This window comes from Lithobates pipiens, unplaced genomic scaffold (genome assembly GCF_037356315.1).
Source record: "Lithobates pipiens isolate NorthernLeopardFrog02 unplaced genomic scaffold, aLitPip1_a1.2 Scaffold_18, whole genome shotgun sequence".
Classification (NCBI taxonomy): Eukaryota; Metazoa; Chordata; class Amphibia; order Anura; family Ranidae; genus Lithobates; species Lithobates pipiens.
The window spans coordinates 578,179,845-578,200,349 of NW_027507758.1; the positions used below are offsets into that span (position 1 = coordinate 578,179,845).

Below are 20,505 nucleotides of genomic sequence, written 5' to 3' on the forward strand. Positions count from 1 at the left end.
GGGGTGACGGCACCCCATATGGACTGGCCCCCACTGGATCTATTTCATATAAAAGGCCCATCTGATTCCTCCTGTATTGAATTGTAACTTTACTGTCTGCCCCCACGTTTTAAAGCGCTGCACAAACTGTTGATGCTATATAAATCCTGTATAATAATAATATAAAATACTACAAAAATAGCTGCTTAGGAAAATCACTCTCAATAATGAATACCAGTTAGGAGATAAAAGCAAGGAGAAGCCTCATAGTGTAGAAAGTCTACATATTGTGTGTGAAGTGTAGCATTCAGATATCCCAGGTGCTGCTGCCACTATTGGCCATAGTGCAATTTTTTTTTTTTTTCGTTTATTATATATCTGCTCCATGTATCCTCTATCAACAGCTTTTAGCCCTGGTTCACATTGGTGCGTTTGGTTATGTAATTTTATGTGTCAAATTACATGTCAAATCGGCGGAAATTGCTGGCAATGGCACCGTCCTAATCGGTGCAACGCTGCATATGCAGTTTCTGTACTATTTGCAATTTTGGGGTGCGATTTCCATTGACGTCTGTGCAGAAACCCGCATAGTTGCTTGTGAAATCACCGCCGAAGTTGGGACTGACGTGAGAGTGAAATTGTGCGAGTTTGGCTGAACTCTTATGGCTTATTTCCCGCAGCTCAGTGTAAACCTGGGCTTAAAGAGTCAGGATGAATTACATCAAGGTAACATAGCTAATAATACTTTACCTTTTGACGTGTGCTAAAGTTTCCATAGACATAAGCTATATTTGCTTTAAAAATTTCAGCAGCATTTTTTTATGGTATGAGCAAGATAAAACGTAGTCGGCAGGATTTGAACCTGCGCGGGGAGACCCCAATGGATTTCTAGTCCATCGCCTTAACCACTCGGCCACGACTACCTTGCTGGTAAATCTGCAAGGAGCCTGCTTCTTAAAAGATGGGACACAAACACTCCCTGGTTGTGTTGGGGGATATTCTGGATCTGAAATTTATGTGTCTCAGATAAGATCCCTTTCACACTGGGGCGTTTTTCAGGCGCTTTAGCCTTAAAAAAAAGCGCCTGTAAAGTGCTTGAAAGAAGCCTCATCTGCAATCCCAATGTGAAAGCCCAAGTGCTTTAAGAGCCCTTTCACAAAAAAACACTCGTAAAGCGCCGCTTAGACTAGCAGCGCTTTACCAACGTTTTTCAAGTACTATTGGGGCACTTTTAACCCCTGCTAGTGGCCAAATAAAGGGTTAAAAGCACCCACAAAGCGCTGCCAAAAGCGCTTTGCGGGTGCTTTTTTAGGCGCTTTGCAGGCACTTCCCATTGATTTCAAAGGGAAGGGGTGCTTTAGGAGCCGTGTATTCACCGCTCCAAAAGCGCTGCAAAGAAGCTGCTTGCAGGACTTTTTTTGACGCCCTGCCAGCGCAGCGCCTCAGTGTGAAAGCCCTCAGGCTTTTACATTGGGATTGCAGATGAGGCTTCTTTCAAGCCCTTTACAGGTGCTTTTCTTAACGCTAAAGTGCCTGAAAAACGCCCCAGTCTGAAAGGGGTATAAGCAGATGTATTCGTTATATGCTTTGGTTGTACTATACTATTGCTGTACAAAGCACTTCTGCATTTAAAACGGGCAGGGCCAGGATGTTTTCCATCACCACGCATTGTGAGGATTGGTCTCGCAGCTTGTTTTGCGTCTGGAGTCGATCGGATCCACACATTAAGCTGTACAACCTGTTACGGTTGAGACACCGTGACATGACTGATTCTATTTGTGATTTTAATAAATTGGGTTTTAAATTATTTTACACAATGAGGATTTCTTTCTTCCTTCTGCATATGATAGTGGTCATGGGGTCATCTATGGTCTAAGTACATGTGGAGCACTAAAACAGCGGATGTAAAGTTCATTTAGGCTACTTTCACACTGGGGTGGGGGGGACTTGGCGGTAAAGATTTGATTTCCCGCTTTTATAGTTGCGCTTTTTCGGCTGTGAGTGGGTGCTTTTAAGCCCCCACTAGCGGCCAAATAAAGGGTTAATGGTGCAGCTGCTGAAGCACTTTGGCAATGCTGCCTATTCGTTTCAATGGGCAGGCGCGGTGTACACACCGCTCCTCCACCACCCCAAAGATGCAGCTTGCAGGACTTTTTTCCCTGTACTGCAAGTGCACCGCCCCAGTGTGAAAGAACTCAGGCTTTCACACTGAGGTGGCTTGAGAGGCACTTTTCAGGTGCTATACAGGTGCTATTTTTAGCCCAAAAATGTCTGAAAAGCACCCCAGTGTGGAAGGGGTCTTAGTGAGACTGGCAGTGGCGCATAAAAGGTGTTGTGGCAGCACTTTATAGAATTATAAGGCGTTCAATCATGATTGAAGAGCACATCTTTCAGTGGTTTTGTGGGAGTTTACATTGTGGCATGAAATATATGGACTTTGTGAGAGTGAGAGCCCTGGCCTTGGTGAAAATGAGGGTAAAATGGACACAGGACTCTCAAAGAGGCAGTTTGAGAAGTTCCAGAAGATTTGTGAGCAGAGGAAGCTATGCTTTAAAGGGGTTGTAAATCTTTGTTTTTTATTTTCTAAATGGGTTCATTTTAAGTTAGTGCCTTGTTGGCTCATTTTACCCTTTCCTTCGATTTCCCTTCTAAATGTTTTTTTTCTTTGTAAACTTCACACCATCATCCGAGCGGTGGTTTAGTCAGCCAGAACAGCTTACTAAGGAGGAACAGGAAGTGAGAAATTCAGACAAAGAAGAAAAAAACATTTAGAAGGGAAATCAAAGGAAATGTGGGAGAGGTTTCAGGTCAGTGGGCTGAGAGAGTCGTGGAGACCATAGCTGAGACAACTGGAAGAGAGGGAGGGACTTGGGCAGAACTAGAAAGTTCTAGATTTATTATCACATTTTAACATGTAATGTCTAGTCTTCTCCTAAAGGTGGCATAACGACCCAATGGTCTAAAGAAGAGAAGCTGTGTCAGTCGATGAATTACAGACAAAAGGATTTTACGGCGAGTACAAAAAATACTATTTTTTTTACATGGATACACGGGTGCAGGCTATTACTGACGCGTTTCAGCTATGAAGCCTTCATCAAAGCATGTTTTCCGATTTAAGGTGTAATATCTGACTAAAATTGCTAGCTCTTCAACTGTTGGCATCTTAGCTGCTTTTTCTAAGTGACTTCTTTTATTAAATATTATATATATATTTTTAGCTGTTAGAGTACATGCACACCAGCAACTGCATTAGAATTATGACAGCAATGCTGATATCAGAACATTTCAAGACACAGGGGGAGCAGTCAACCCTGCAGCCAGTGAAACACAGAACAGACCAAAACAATCACATGCCGCTACACTGATTAAAGTCAGCCAGAACTAAATTGATATAAAATAGCACCTAGGAAAGTGCTGCATTAAAGGCAAACACCGATCAAATGGAAATTTTCCAGCAGTTAGTCAACAGATCATCTTTTAATGAACTGGCCAAATTTATATGTATGGTCAGCTTAAGTCTTTCAACTGTGTTTTTTATTTTATTTTTTCAAATTCCATTACTAAATCATTAAAAACAATGTACGCTGTGTTATTGTTTTTAAACAGTGAGGATAAATTTCATAAAAGTGTAATAACCCAACCACACTAAATATACCTTTTTAATTAGACATGAGCTAAGGTTTCCATAGACATAAGCTGTAATTATCTCTAAGAATTTCTGCCACTTTTTTTTTTTACAGTGTGAACAAGTTAAAAGTAAGGACGTAGTCGGCAGGATTTGAACCTGCGCGGGGAGACCCCAATGGATTTCTAGTCCATCGCCTTAACCACTCGGCCACGACTACCCTTCTGAAAGGAGCCTACTTTTGAATGTACAGAACACTAAACAAGAACAAGTGTTGCCTGTTTGTTTCCAAATCTCCTAATCCAGGGTGCTGTCTGTCATCCTGCGCCAAAGAAACTCTGCCTGAAGGCCTGGAAGAGAAAAGGCAGTGGTTGCTCAACTTAAACAGTTTAGTCAAGGTGGTGGTCAATAGTCCTACTTCTAAAGTGCAGGAAAAATATACTAACAGGATTTATAACAGAGCGTGGCAGCAATTTCAACTGTTCATGGTTTATTCTCATCTATATGACCTTCAAGTGCACAATGTCGTAGAATTGCTTCACAAGGGCCTTGACGTGGACCTCAGCCTTAGACATTACATGTCTTGGCTATCTCAGCCTTCTCAAGAACCTGATGGCCATCCTGTGAATTAATCATCTAATTATTCAAGTTGGTAATGAGAATCAAACCTAGGAAGCTTCTTTCCAAAGTGGGGCCTTCATACTTCCACTCCTCAAAAAAAATTCTCCTGACACAGGGGTTTGCTTGTGGCACCTTATGTTTAGGACCCCTTTTGGTTCTGGTCACTTTAACATGAAGGGTATTGGAGATGGGTGGATTGGAGGCCAAAGAACCCTTCATAGCCGTCTTCCCTGACAGGGTGGTTCTAATAACAAAGTTAGGATTTAAATGTGTTGAGCCAGGCACCCTACTACAGTACACATATGGTGGGCTTGCCTGACCCTCTAGTCCTATTGGACTAAAGTCTGCAACATACACAACACATTTACAAGGTTACCACTTACTCTTTAGATTTCACTCCAGCTCAGTTTCTGCTACAACACTTAACACTTCTTCAGAGATTTTTTCAAGTAAGTGTAGCACCGGCTCCTGAAGAGCACGTGCTATGTTTTTTTTTTTTTTTTTTTTTTTTTTTTTTTTCTTATTTAAAATTCCTAAAACCACAGTTGGGTTTTAGGGTCAATTATACCAAATTATGGTTTCAGTACCAGTCTAGCTGGATTGCACTGTGTACTGCTTGGCCACAGGTGGCGCTGTCACCACTGGTAAGTGTGAGAACGCAGTTTAGCTAGGCGCATTGAGTGCCATTCTTTCTCGGAACCAGCCCAGTGGGAGTGTCATCTTGCTGTGCATTCTGGGAGAGGGTACTTAAGGTACTGACATCACATGCTTCTGGGTTCCGGTCCAGAAGAGCTTTCTGTCTGTTTGGTCCTGGTCCTCCTGACCAGCCCCATGGCCTGGGGTGTGGATCCATCCAATTTCAAGTCTTGGGGCTGGCTAGCCCGAGACAAGGTAACTGGAAGGAGGATTCAAAGGTGGTCCGGTGCCGTCTCAGTTGTGGAGAGGCCAAGCAACCAGGGGAGGACTCTTCGGGAGAAGGCCACGCTGAAGGCTGGCTTCTCAGAAAGAGCCTGGAGGCTCAGTTGAAAGACACCAAGCGAATCTACACTCATATGGTATCGCTTGACTGGCTGCAAGATACTGGTACCATATGATAGCTCTCTAAATTATCTACATCGTTCAGTTACATCCAAGTCTGTGGCAGAGACTTTATTCACAAGTGTTCTATATGCAAGTCTGTGGCAGAGGCTTTGCTTTATTCAAACACTATATCGGCTGCTAGGCCTAGTGAGAGGAGGTCTATCCGGTAGCTGTGAGAATCCAGTTGTGAGTGGCAATTCTCTGCATTTTTACAGTGAGAGACTTCCTATCTTTTGCAGTTCCAAGAGTACCTGAACTTCCTACCTAACCCTCTACCCTTCACTGAGAGACTGTTCAATCTACCTGTTGTCAAATACAATCAAAGTGGATCCAGTGTCAGTCTCTGCAGTTCTTTGGGCCATCTACTTCGGGAAACCCCTAGATGTACACAAGGTCAATAAGAGAACGGTAAGCCCAACAAAACCAACCGCTCCTTCGGGGGGGTCAGTGTTGCATAAGTTTATTTATCCTGTTGCTGTGGGGCTCCACTAGTGCCCCAACACTCAGATCTGTACACAAAGTTGCAAAGGTGGAAGAGCTCATCAGCATAGCTCACAATGACCTGTCCAAATTCACACATATATTAAACTATCATGGATACTCGTTAGTAATTTGGTTCCGGGGATGTGGAGGGACCCCACCTTTGCTTTCCCACCTCTACAATTCCCCCCAACCTTCCGTTTCATCCCCCCTTTTTTTTCTTTTATTCCCCCTTTTTTTCTTTTACTCCCCCCTTTTTTGTAATTTCTCCCTTGTATTGCCCTTTCTTTTTATTCTGTCTTAAGTCCCTTTGCTAGTTTACAACATCCGGTTGTCAAGCTTTTGTTCTGTTATGATCACCTTTGTTACAGTAACCCTATGAATAACAAGCTTTTAGCATTAAATATAGAAGCTGATTGGTTGCCCTGCAAAGCTGCTCCAGTTTTCAGAAATTCCTCTCAATGTACTACATCTTTTACTGATATCTTAATCTCAACAGTTTTTAAAAGGTGAGGATGAATTACATTAAGATAAAATCTTATCTTTTGCCTTGGAAATGTGACCCGTTTTATACAGCTAGGCTTTGTTTCTATTAACAATTTCAGCAGCATTTTTTTTACACTGCAAACAAATTAAAGCCTAAGACATAGTCAACAGTGTTTGAACCTACCCAGGATGACCACAATAGACCTCAAGTCCATCTAGACCACAGGTGGCAAACACACAGCTACAGGCTGAATCCGACCCAGCAGGCCTGGTCATGTGGCCTGCGTAGCGGCCGCTAGCCACCTCTTTTTGTCGCCCCGGTCTATATACGCATCTGTCATGCGAGCAGCGCCGGCTTTGTGTGAGCACCTGCGCTGCCGGCTGGTCTCCAAGGGAACATCTCCCGCTCTTTCGCCTCCTCAGTCCCTCTAGTGGTGTCAGCTGTTTGTGAGCTGAATGTATGCGCAGTCCTCCCAGCATAGCTGCCGGTGTCCAAGGTTCCTGACAGCTCCGACGGCTATGGTTCTTTTTTTTTTTATCCAGGGGGCTGCAGCCTAAGAGCGGGCTTTTTAAGGACTTGCTTCATCCTATAATGAAGAGAGGCAGTGCTGATGTTTTAAAAAAGTAATCGTGAAATAAAGACATAAAGGTCAAAACTCAGATTAAGAAAAACAAAATGGCACTGGTACCAGTGTTGAACATTCTGAACACAGAGATCATACACAGGGTGGTGCTAGCTATAGCCCAATTCACAGGGGGGAGCTGTCCATACAGGGGGGCACCAAAGCTGGGCCAGGTAACAAAGTAGGAGAGGGCAAAGATGTGAGTTTTTTTTGGGGGGGGGGGGGGGGGCGGTGAGGTCAGAACCCAGGAGGAGGGGTGGAAAAAAGATGTTGCATACTGTGCATAGTAAACTTCTGAACCCAGCACCCCCTACACAATGCACTCTCGAACCCTGCACTCCGTACGCAGCGCACTCTCGAACCCTGCACTCCGTACGCAGCGCACTCTCGAACCCTGCACTCCGTACGCAGCGCACTCTCGAACCCTGCACTCCGTACGCAGCGCACTCTCGAACCCTGCACTCCGTACGCAGCGCACTCTCGAACCCTGCACTCCGTACGCAGCGCACTCTCGAACCCTGCACTCCGTACGCAGCGCACTCTCGAACCCTGCACTCCGTACGCAGCGCACTCTCGAACCCTGCACTCCGTACGCAGCGCACTCTCGAACCCTGCACTCCGTACGCAGCGCACTCTCGAACCCTGCACTCCTTACGCAGCGCACTCTCGAACCCTGCACTCCTTACGCAGCGCACTCTCGAACCCTGCACTCCTTACGCAGCGCACTCTCGAACCCTGCACTCCTTACGCAGCGCACTCTCGAACCCTGCACTCCGTACGCAGCGCACTCTCGAACCCTGCACTCCGTACGCAGCGCACTCTCGAACCCTGCACTCCGTACGCAGCGCACTCTCGAACCCTGCACTCCGTACGCAGCGCACTCTCGAACCCTGCACTCCGTACGCAGCGCACTCTCGAACCCTGCACTCCGTACGCAGCGCACTCTCGAACCCTGCACTCCTTATGCAGCGCACTCTCGAACCCTGCACTCCTTACGCAGCGCACTCTCGAACCCTGCACTCCTTACGCAGCGCACTCTCGAACCCTGCACTCCCTACGCAGAGCACTCTCGAACCCTGCACTCCCTACGCAGCGCACTCTCGAACCTTGCACTCCCTACGCAGCGCACTCTCGAACCTTGCACTCCCTACGCAGCGCACTCTCGAACCTTGCACTCCCTACGCAGCGCACTCTCGAACCTTGCACTCCCTACGCAGCGCACTCTCGAACCCTGCACTCCCTACGCAGCGCACTCTCGAACCTTGCACTCCCTACGCAGCGCACTCTCGAACCTTGCACTCCCTACGCAGCGCACTCTCGAACCTTGCACTCCCTACGCAGCGCACTCTCGAACCCTGCACTCCCTACGCAGCGCACTCTCGAACCCTGCACTCCCTACGCAGCGCACTCTCGAACCCTGCACTCCCTACGCAGCGCACTCTCGAACCTTGCACTCCCTACGCAGCGCACTCTCGAACCTTGCACTCCCTACGCAGCGCACTCTCGAACCTTGCACTCCCTACGCAGCGCACTCTCGAACCCTGCACTCCCTACGCAGCGCACTCTCGAACCTTGCACTCCCTACGCAGCGCACTCTCGAACCTTGCACTCCCTACGCAGCGCACTCTCGAACCTTGCACTCCCTACGCAGCGCACTCTCGAACCCTGCACTCCCTACGCAGCGCACTCTCGAACCCTGCACTCCCTACGCAGCGCACTCTCGAACCCTGCACTCCCTACGCAGCGCACTCTCGAACCTTGCACTCCCTACGCAGCGCACTCTCGAACCTTGCACTCCCTACGCAGCGCACTCTCGAACCCTGCACTCCGTACGCAGCGCACTCTCGAACCCTGCACTCCGTACGCAGCGCACTCTCGAACCCTGCACTCCGTACGCAGCGCACTCTCGAACCCTGCACTCCGTACGCAGCGCACTCTCGAACCCTGCACTCCGTACGCAGCGCACTCTCGAACCCTGCACTCCGTACGCAGCGCACTCTCGAACCCTGCACTCCGTACGCAGCGCACTCTCGAACCCTGCACTCCGTACGCAGCGCACTCTCGAACCCTGCACTCCGTACGCAGCGCACTCTCGAACCCTGCACTCCGTACGCAGCGCACTCTCGAACCCTGCACTCCGTACGCAGCGCACTCTCGAACCCTGCACTCCCTACGCAGCGCACTCTCGAACCTTGCACTCCCTACGCAGCGCACTCTCGAACCTTGCACTCCCTACGCAGCGCACTCTCGAACCCTGCACTCCCTACGCAGCGCACTCTCGAACCCTGCACTCCCTACGCAGCGCACTCTCGAACCCTGCACTCCCTACGCAGCGCACTCTCGAACCCTGCACTCCCTACGCAGCGCACTCTCGAACCCTGCACTCCCTACGCAGCGCACTCTCGAACCCTGCACTCCCTACGCAGCGCACTCTCGAACCCTGCACTCCCTACGCAGCGCACTCTCGAACCCTGCACTCCCTACGCAGCGCACTCTCGAACCCTGCACTCCCTACGCAGCGCACTCTCGAACCCTGCACTCCCTACGCAGCGCACTCTCGAACCCTGCACTCCCTACGCAGCGCACTCTCGAACCTTGCACTCCCTACGCAGCGCACTCTCGAACCTTGCACTCCCTACGCAGCGCACTCTCGAACCTTGCACTCCCTACGCAGCGCACTCTCGAACCCTGCACTCCCTACGCAGCGCACTCTCGAACCCTGCACTCCGTACGCAGCGCACTCTCGAACCCTGCACTCCGTACGCAGCGCACTCTCGAACCCTGCACTCCGTACGCAGCGCACTCTCGAACCCTGCACTCCGTACGCAGCGCACTCTCGAACCCTGCACTCCGTACGCAGCGCACTCTCGAACCCTGCACTCCGTACGCAGCGCACTCTCGAACCCTGCACTCCGTACGCAGCGCACTCTCGAACCCTGCACTCCCTACGCAGCGCACTCTCGAACCCTGCACTCCTTACGCAGCGCACTCTCGAACCCTGCACTCCTTACGCAGCGCACTCTCGAACCCTGCACTCCCTACGCAGCGCACTCTCGAACCTTGCACTCCCTACGCAGCGCACTCTCGAACCTTGCACTCCCTACGCAGCGCACTCTCGAACCTTGCACTCCCTACGCAGCGCACTCTCGAACCTTGCACTCCCTACGCAGCGCACTCTCGAACCTTGCACTCCCTACGCAGCGCACTCTCGAACCTTGCACTCCCTACGCAGCGCACTCTCGAACCTTGCACTCCCTACGCAGCGCACTCTCGAACCCTGCACTCCCTACGCAGCGCACTCTCGAACCTTGCACTCCCTACGCAGCGCACTCTCGAACCTTGCACTCCCTACGCAGCGCACTCTCGAACCTTGCACTCCCTACGCAGCGCACTCTCGAACCTTGCACTCCCTACGCAGCGCACTCTCGAACCTTGCACTCCCTACGCAGCGCACTCTCGAACCTTGCACTCCCTACGCAGCGCACTCTCGAACCTTGCACTCCCTACGCAGCGCACTCTCGAACCTTGCACTCCCTACGCAGCGCACTCTCGAACCCTGCACTCCCTACGCAGCGCACTCTCGAACCCTGCACTCCCTACGCAGCGCACTCTCGAACCCTGCACTCCCTACGCAGCGCACTCTCGAACCCTGCACTCCCTACGCAGCGCACTCTCGAACCCTGCACTCCCTACGCAGCGCACTCTCGAACCTTGCACTCCCTACGCAGCGCACTCTCGAACCTTGCACTCCCTACGCAGCGCACTCTCGAACCTTGCACTCCCTACGCAGCGCACTCTCGAACCTTGCACTCCCTACGCAGCGCACTCTCGAACCCTGCACTCCCTACGCAGCGCACTCTCGAACCCTGCACTCCCTACGCAGCGCACTCTCGAACCCTGCACTCCCTACGCAGCGCACTCTCGAACCCTGCACTCCCTACGCAGCGCACTCTCGAACCCTGCACTCCCTACGCAGCGCACTCTCGAACCCTGCACTCCCTACGCAGCGCACTCTCGAACCCTGCACTCCCTACGCAGCGCACTCTCGAACCCTGCACTCCCTACGCAGCGCACTCTCGAACCCTGCACTCCCTACGCAGCGCACTCTCGAACCCTGCACTCCCTACGCAGCGCACTCTCGAACCCTGCACTCCCTACGCAGCGCACTCTCGAACCCTGCACTCCCTACGCAGCGCACTCCTCAACCTTGCGCACCATACTCTATGCACTCCTGAACCCATGATTAAGTCGCGTGTGCAGTGAGGCAACATGTAGGGGGGGAGCTTATTGACGTCACGGCCGCGACCCTATTTTTTTAGAGCTGTTTGGTATGTGTTGCCATTTTTATTGCTGTATTTTTTGACAAATACCAGGCTTTTTAACGATCCTCTGGACTTGGAGACATTTTTCTATAGGACAGAAGGGTCGTTGAGATCAAGGGAAGATTTGAGTGATCCTTTGCCCTGGAGCCATTGAGGAGAAAGTGACATGGTTGGTTGTCTATTGATGCATCATCTGACCTGTGGGTCTTCCTTGAAGGTGAGAGGCTGGTGCAACTGGGGGAGGATTCTGAATATATTCATAGTAGTATTTTAGATTGGACTCCCATATCCGTCCCTGTCTCTGCTTGCCTACATAGAAATTAAGAGGCTGAACATTTCCTTGAATCACCAAACTACTTTTTTACCCTTTAGGCCTCATGCACACGAGACGCAGATGAAACCTCTGTTAAAAAAAGCTGAAACGCGCGTTTAGAAACGCGCGTTTTGCCGCGTTTGCATGCCGCGTTTAGACGCGTTTGCGTTTAAACGCGTTTATAAAGATAACATCATGTAGACCCTCCCCAAGCTCTCAAAGCATTTTTTTTAACTATTTCTGCTATTTTGATCAGAGTGAGCAGCAGCAGCATAGAGAGCAGTTGTACACTTGCATTTGCCGTGTCACTTGCCACGGCACCTGCCACAAGTTGTGGATTGTCCACTTGCCACGTCACTTGCCACAAGTTGGGGATTGTCCACTTGCCACATCACCTGCCACGTCACCTGCCACAAATTGTGGATTGTCCACTTGCCACGTCACTTGCCACATCACCTGCCACGTCACTTGCCACGAGATGTGGATTGTCCACTTTCCACGTCATCTGCCATGCCACCTGCCACAAGCTGTGGATTGTCCACTTGCCACGTCACCAGCCACATCACCTGCCACAAGTTGTGGATTGTCTACTTGCCGCGTCACTTGCCACATCACCTGCCACGTCACTTGCCACGTCACCTGCCACAAGTTGTGGATTGTTCACTTGCCACGTCACCTGCCACGTCACCTGCCACAAGTTGTGGATTGTCCACTTGCCACGTCACTTGCCACAAGCTGTGGATTGTCCACTTGCCACATCACTTGCCACATCACCTGCCACGTCACTTGCCACGTCACCTGCCACAAGTTTTGGATTGTCCACTTGCCACGTCACTTGCCACGTCAGCTGCCACGTCACTTGCCACGAGATGTGGATTGTCCACTTTCCACGTCATCTGCCATGCCACCTGCCACAAGCTGTGGATTGTCCACTTGCCACGTCACCAGCCACATCACCTGCCACAAGTTGTGGATTGTCCACTTGCCACGTGACTTGCCACATCACCTGCCACGTCACTTGCCACATCACCTGCCACAAGTTGTGGATTGTCTACTTGCCGTGTCACTTGCCACTTCACCTGCCACGTCACTTGCCACGTCACCTGCCACAAGTTGTGGATTGTTCACTTGCCACGTCATCTGCCACGTCACCTGCCACAAGTTGTGGATTGTCCACTTGCCACGTCACTTGCCACAAGCTGTGGATTGTCCACTTGCCACATCACTTGCCACGTCACCTGCCACGTCACCTGCCACAAGTTTTGGATTGTCCACTTGCCACGTCAGCTGCCACGTCACTTGCCACATCACCTGCCACGTCACCTGCCACAAGTTGTGGATTGTCCACTTGCCACGTCACTTCCCACATCACCTGCCACGTCACTTGCCACGAGATGTGGATTGTCCACTTGCCATGTCACTTGCCACGTCACCTGCCACGTCACTTGCCACGTCAGCTGCCACGTCACTTGCCACAAGATGTGGATTGTCCACTTGTCACATCACCTGCCACATCACTTGCCACATCACCTGCCACAAGTTGTGGATTGTCCACTTGCCACGTCACTTGCCACATCACCTGCCACGTCACTTGCCACAAGATGTGGATTGTCCACTTTCCACGTCACCTGCCATGCCATCTGCCACAAGTTGTGGATTGTCCACTTACCACGTCACCAGCCACATCACCTGCCACAAGTTGTGGATTGTCCACTTGCCACACCACTTTCCACGTCACCTGCCACGTCACCTGCCACAAGATGTGGATTGTCCACTTGCCACGTCACCAGCCACATCACCTGCCACAAGTTGTGGATTGTCCACTTGCCACGTCCCTTGCCACGTCCCCTGCCACGTCACCTGCCACAAGTGGATTGTCCACTTGCCACATCACTTGCCACATCACCTGCCACAAGTTGTGGATTGTCCACTTGCCACGTCACCTGACACAAGTTGTGGATTGTCCACTCGCCACGTCACTTGCCACATCCCCTGCCACAAGTGGATTGTCCACTTGCCACATCACTTGCCCCATCACCTGCCACAAGTTGTGGATTGTCCACTTGCCACGTCACCTGACACAAGTTATGGATTGTCCACTCGCCACGTCACTTGCCACATCACCTGCCACAAGTGGATTGTCCACTTGCCACGTCACTTGCCACGTCCCCTGCCACAAGTGGATTGTCCACTTGCCACGTCACTTGCCACGTCACCTGCCACAAGTTATGGATTGTCCACTTGCCACGTCACATGCCAGTCACCTGCCACAAGTTGTTGATTTTCCACTTGCCACGTCACCTGCCAAGTCACTTGCCGCGTCACCTGCCAGGTCACTTGCCACGTCACCTGCCACAAGTTGTCTATTGTCCACTTGCCACGTCACATGCCAGTCACCTGCCACAAGTTGTTGATTTTCCACTTGCCACGTCACCTGCCAAGTCACTTGTCGCGTCACCTGCCAGGTCACTTGCCACGTCACCTGCCACAAGTTGTCTATTGTCCACTTTCCACGTCACTTGCCACTTCACCTGCCACGTCACTTGCCACAAGTTGTGGATTGTCCACTTGCCACATCACTTGCCACCTGCCATGTCACTTGCCACAAGTTGTGGATTGTCCACTTGCCACGTCACTTGCCACAAGTTGTGGATTGTCCACTTGCAATTGCAATTGTTTAAAATATTTTTCTAATGGTTTTTCATCATTTGCAATCATTTTTGAGATTTTTAATGTAAAAAAAAAGGTCACCTTTAAAAACGCATATAAACGCAAACGCGGCTAAACGCGGTAGCGGCGTTTTGCCGCGTTTTACCGCGTTTTGCCGCGTTTTGCGTCTGAAACGCAGAAATTTTTGTTTCTGAACGCATTTTTTTGCTTCTGGAAAAACGAGATTAAACGCAACTGCATATAAACGGAAAAAAACAAGACTGTGTGCATGGACACATAGGATAACATTGAATGAGTTCAGGTGCAGTTGAAAAAACTGTCCAACTGCATCTGAACGCGCGTTTAACTGCGTCTCGTGTGCATGAGGCCTTAGAGCTGTTTCTTTGGTTTTTGTTTGGCATGTGTTGCTGTTTTTATTGCTATGTTTTGTGATAAATACCTGTTTGTTTTTTTTTGTTTTTTTTTAACGATAATACACCATGGAGAATCTCCTTTTCTGTTCCTGATTCTTTTCCCGATTCTCTGGACATGGAGACAAATTTCTCTATAGGACAGAAGGGTCACCGAGATTAAGGAAGATTACAGTGATCCTTTGCCCTGGAGCCATTAAGGAGGAGAAAGTGACTGCATGGTTGTCCATTGATGCAACATTTGACCCTTGGGGGTCTTCCTTGAAGGTGAGAGGCTTGTACAACTGGGGGAGAATTCTGAATATATCCATAGTAGCATTTTAGATTGGACTCCCTTATTTGTGTCTCTCCCCCTCATCTCTGCTTGCCTACAGAGATTGAACATTTCCTTGAATCACCAAACTATTTTCTGGATGCACTTTTTGATGGGAACTTTTCTAGATTGATTATTAATGCACTTTAATCATTCAATATGGTTATTTTTTTTATTGAATAACAAGAAAATGTTATGCACTTTATACACTGGCCTTTATTGCACTTCATTCACTGGATCAGTTATCTGTATTTTGAATGTTTTATTTACTTTACTTGTTTGTGAAGAACTTATTTGTGCCAAGACACAACTTTAGGAGGAATTAATATAGTTTAAAGCACATTTGCAAATTTTTTTTTTTTCATTTATTTTTTTTAGCGCTACTTCATCATTTATACAAAGATTTATTGGTGCCGGTAGCACTATAGAAGTTTAGCTGCTTTCCATTTTTTAACAAGCACTTTATTCGACAATACTATTTTTCACATTTTTATACTTTTTTAGCGTATTGATTGTCAAGCACTTTTTAGATGGCGCATTAGTATTTTATCTTTTCACTCCTCAACCCTGCACTCTGTACAACGCACTCCTCAACCCTGCACACTGCACGCAGTGCATTCCTAAACCCTACACGCCATACTCAAACAAAGGCACATGTGCACATTCCTCATTTAGTTTTTCAGTTATTTTTAATCTTCCTGAAATCACTTAATCTGGGGTCAGCCGGAGAATGTCTTACAAAATTTGTAGTCAGTGGAAAGAATAAAATTGCTTACAGTGGTTGTCAAAATACCTAAAAATCTGCGTTGAGAATGGCTGAAGTAAAGTACGTATTGGAAAAGTTAATCTGATCCATGTTCATTGTGTTAATAGATACTATAGTAACTCACTTGGGTCCCGCAAAAAGTATCAAAAGATGAGCCCTTTGACTATATATAAATTCTCAGAATATGCTAGATTACCAATAAATCATTAATTTGTGCATTGGTACTTGGGGGTGTAGGACTGTTGGGAGTACCCTATGAGGATAAATATATAAAAGGACTGACATTAATTTCATGCATGCAACATAATATACAGTATAAAGTTAAAGTAGCCTGGCTAATGCACAAGATCAGTGTTGGGGTGCATTCCTACGAGAAAAAAGTAAAAAATCATGCAGAACCTTCTGCAACAAAGCCTATTTTTCAAAGAAGTCTATTATAAATATCACATGCATGCAGTAATAGGTTGTGAATTTCATATTCATAGTATATACATACCCAACTTTCTGAGCTAACAAGGGACACCTATTAGCAAAAGTATGTAGGCATAGGACACACCCCTTGTCACGCCTCCTTTAAAGAATTATACAAAAAAATGATTGGTTAAACCTTCAAGTGCTTGTTTTTACCACTACTATTCCTTTATACTGGCTTTTTAAAATTTGCAAATGCAGCAATTCTGAAATTCATGAAAGGTTTACCACAGTAAAACACTTTTTGATGGCTAAATAGTGCATTTTATATACAACTATATAGATCATCCCAAAATGAGGAGGAATGAGGGACATTTTTCAAAATGAGGGACAGTCCCTTGAAATCAGGGACAGTTGGGAGCTATGCATATATATAGTATGCACAGGCCTCGGGCACCTTCACTGAAGCCTGCTGGAGCTGCCTTCAGATACTGAGTTGAGAGAGAGACAGAGAGAGCAAGAGAGAGATAATCTCTGCATCTTTAGAGTTCGAGCTGAGAGACTGTGGACTGTGTAAGAATCTGGGAGCTGTTGATCACCAAGCCACTGGGACCTGAATAGCAACCCGCCAGGAAGTTGTAAGCTGAATTGCATGCTCTAAATGCCTGCCACACTTTGTTAGCTCAAATGGAGACTGTGCCCACTTAGCAGCGTAGTCTGTTATCCACTAAAATTCTTAAAAGAACAGTGCACCAACTAAAGAAGGGCCCCAGTGAAAGTTGGCCAACATTACTTACTAGGCACTAGGTACTCCCTATCGGCTATAGGGGAACCCCACACTAGAAACCTGTATGTCCACATGTTACTGTATGCTCAAGGTTTACAACAGTACCCTTTCTATTACTTTGAACTGGTTGATATTGTTTAGAGACTCAAGTAACCCAGTTAAGATTCAAAATCCTGTATAATAGGTTAACAGTGCAGTCGTTTTTGTTTTTTTTTAAATGCAAGCTAGTGATTTGTTGCTCATTTGGCTATTTATAGTGCTCTTTTGTCTATGCATTCATCTGTTAGTTGATTTGCTGCCAAGCTGCATGTACCCTCATTCCTATGCATCCTTAGAGTAGTAGCCTGCTAAACCTTAAATCCACAGGAGCCAGTGATCTTTAGTATGGTCAAGTGTATCAGTGGAGACTGAGCAGCTTAGAGAGTTGCGGCAGAGCAGAGGACCCATCATCACCAGGGCCTCAGTCGGGGGTAGCACTACACAGGACTCACATTTTAGGTTTCTAGTCCAACCTAGGGGTAGGCTATTGCTCAAAACCATGCACAAATAGCCCCGAATACACCACAGCAGACACAGGGGAAGACTCTGAGCCTGATAAAATGTGAGTAAAGGAGGGCTCCACTAGAGCCTCTGTGCTTATGGGTATAGTTGCTTCTCTGGAAAAGCTTCCTTCCCATACACCTACTAAGAATAGCGAATATATTTTTCATATCTGGCTCCTATGTGGAGATATAGAGTACTTACACATTTAACTCTGCAACATTAATATCATTAAAGTGGAACTATACTGCATCTGAGTGCCACAAATCAAAAATGCTATGCAAGTCATTTTTAATATTCACAACAAATTCACCCATCCAACTTTTCTGAGAAATTACTTTGAAAAAGATTCTCCTAGCATTGGCCTTGGCCATCTGGAGTAAGACAGATGATTCATGTAGCCTGAACTCACCCATCCATGTTAATGATTCGTGAAGCATTAACTCGCCCATCCATCTATGTCTCCGTGCTTTATTTTGCTAAGAAATTACTTTAAAAAAGATCCACTATAATTTCTGGCCATGGCCATCTTGAGTAAGACAGATGATTTATGTAGAATTTACTACCTGGAATCCATCTACCCTTAACCCAGACATTCAGGCAGGAGGGAGTGCTGAGAAAACCCCTCCTGGATACTCCAGGGATGTATGAGGTCATTTGCCTAGGCATGAAAACCAGGAAGTAACTGAAGAAATGTAAAAAAATAATAAGTTTTAAAAAAAAAATACTGCATCGCATATATATAGATATAGATATTTGTATATATATTAGACATCCCAACATGCAGAAACTCATTTCAGGGAGGTGGTGCTTCATGCCCACAAACGCCCCCACCCCCCATGGCAAAATATTTTTTAAATCACTTTTTCCATATTTTTTTGCACTGCTTCTGGGGAAGGGGGTGGGGGTGGGTGGTATGTGGACAGTGTCAGTAGGTTTTTTTTATTTTTAATAGATTTTTTTACAATTTCACTTGTGTTTTAATTTTTTTTCAAAATGCTTTTTGGGGGAAGGGGCTGAGGCAGTGGACAGTGTTGGTAGGGCAGGGGAGAGTGGTGGCAGTAGTTTTTTTTTTTTTGTTTGTTTTTTTTTTTTTTTTTTTGTTTTTTTACACTTTTTAATTTTTTTGAATATTTTTACAATGTTTTTTGTATATATTTTTTAGGGGGCTTTGGTGAGATGTCAGGGGTCTAAACAGACCCCTGACATCTCCCATTTGAGACAGAAAACGGGACTGAGGACACAGATTCCTCAGTCCCATTCTCAGCACTAAAGATGAATGAACAGAAGACAGAGGCTCCTGTCCATTCATACACTGAGCAGATTAAACACTGTTTACTGAGCAGAGTAATCACAGGATACAGGAGTGAACTTGGTAGGAGAGGAAGGGAGCCAGCTTCGGGGGATGAGGGGGGCTGGAGGAGAATGTGTGAGTCAGAGAAGGACATGGAGGGGGCCAGAGGAGGTGCACACAGAGCAACTGGGAATGATCGGTACGCAGCAGGAGGGACAGCTGTGATCACCAACCTCCCTGTATAGCTTTTTAGCTGACAGCCGTGGGAGAGAAGGAGAAGCGTCTATCAGCTAAAAATTGATACAAAGGATATTGGTAATCACAGCTGTTCCCCACTGCACCAATCATTCCCAGGAGATCGGGAGGTGCTGGTGGGTGTGTGGGAGCCGCCGCAGAAATGCGGAAGTGTCCCGCGAGGTGCGGGAGACTTGAGATGTCTGAAATATATAGAAATTACCTTGAAACACAATTAATAGAACTCTCATGGTACCATCGGTCAGTTTTTCTATAAAACTATTAAGCTTATTTATTTGGACTCAATTAGAATTACATGTTAAAATGCTGTATAGCATGTTGCCTGCCAGTCTCCTGCTCTGGTATTTAGTATCCTCTCCCTTCCTGGCCTGTGTTTTGGCATCTGGACTCGCTTATCCATGAAGGTGTCTTCTTTTTGTATTTCAGTTTTACTTTTATAAAGATATAAAACAAGGAAAAACAAAAAGTAAATACATATGCCTCAAGGATGATAAACCAATAAAAGGTTTAGACAAGACTCTTGAAACAGAACCTCTGCAGGTGTATTAGAAAGGTAAGGTACATGTATAAGGTGGTATAAAAAAAGTTTTGAGACTAATTCTGTAACACGCCAACAGATGACAGCACAAGGCTGTATGCACAGTCACAGGGAGCACCAACCTTCATAAGTCAGTGTGCCAGAAGACATCATTCTGTGTACATTGGGAGCTGTGCAACTAGTGCTATTCTGACCACATGTGTTAACACGTCTGCAATTTCATCAACAGCAAGTTAGGACAAAGAGCAAATGTGAAATTCTGTGTGAAACTGGGAAAATCTGCCACAGAGACGTTTGACATGATTTGGCAAGTTTATGATGATGCTGCAATGAGTCCTTGAAAGGAGTTTTTTTATTTTTTTATTTTTTTTTCCAATATAATTTTTATTAAGTAATTTCAAAAGCAAAAATCAATACAATAAACACAATGAGAATACAATTTTTACATACAGTGAACAGATCACAAGAGCACTCTGTATATAGTCATCATATCCTTTTACACAGTTTAGCAGTGTGAAGCAAGGATAAAAAATCAGTGCAAGTCCTATTACATCGTCATATTAAACCATATTACAACCTTCCTACCGATGATTATAGAAGCTCATTAATATGTGTAAGGCCAAGATCTGATTCTGCTTGGAATGTGTATTATATCTGTATTATGCGAGACTGCCTATGGAAATGTGCATCATTAAATATTCCCAACTCAACCTCTGCACCCCTTACGGGAGCTTGCTGTACAGAGGGAGCAGGGAAACATTCATTCTAGTAGTATGTTGTAGTCCAAGTTATAGTAAGAATTCCTAAGTGCTCCTAAGTGGTGATGTCACACACATTTTCATCTCAGAGCATTCGTCTTGCGTATATGTTCCCCTAGACTCTTGGATATATACATTCAGACCCAAAGAAATGTAGCCTTGTACTAATAACCACAAACATATTTCCTATTGTATTTATTTCCATGTGCTGGAAAATACTACTCCAATAGGAGG

The 20,505-nt window shown here is 47.1% G+C and overlaps 2 non-coding genes across 2 annotated transcripts; both read right to left on the minus strand.

Moving 5' to 3' along the window:
• Positions 1 to 820: 820 nt before the first annotated feature.
• TRNAS-AGA (transfer RNA serine (anticodon AGA)) lies at positions 821 to 902 on the minus strand. Its single transcript has one exon. It is a non-coding gene; the product is annotated as a tRNA-Ser (tRNA).
• Positions 903 to 3,742: 2,840 nt separating this feature from the next.
• TRNAS-AGA (transfer RNA serine (anticodon AGA)) lies at positions 3,743 to 3,824 on the minus strand. The gene has a single exon. It is a non-coding gene; the product is annotated as a tRNA-Ser (tRNA).
• Positions 3,825 to 20,505: the final 16,681 nt, after the last annotated feature.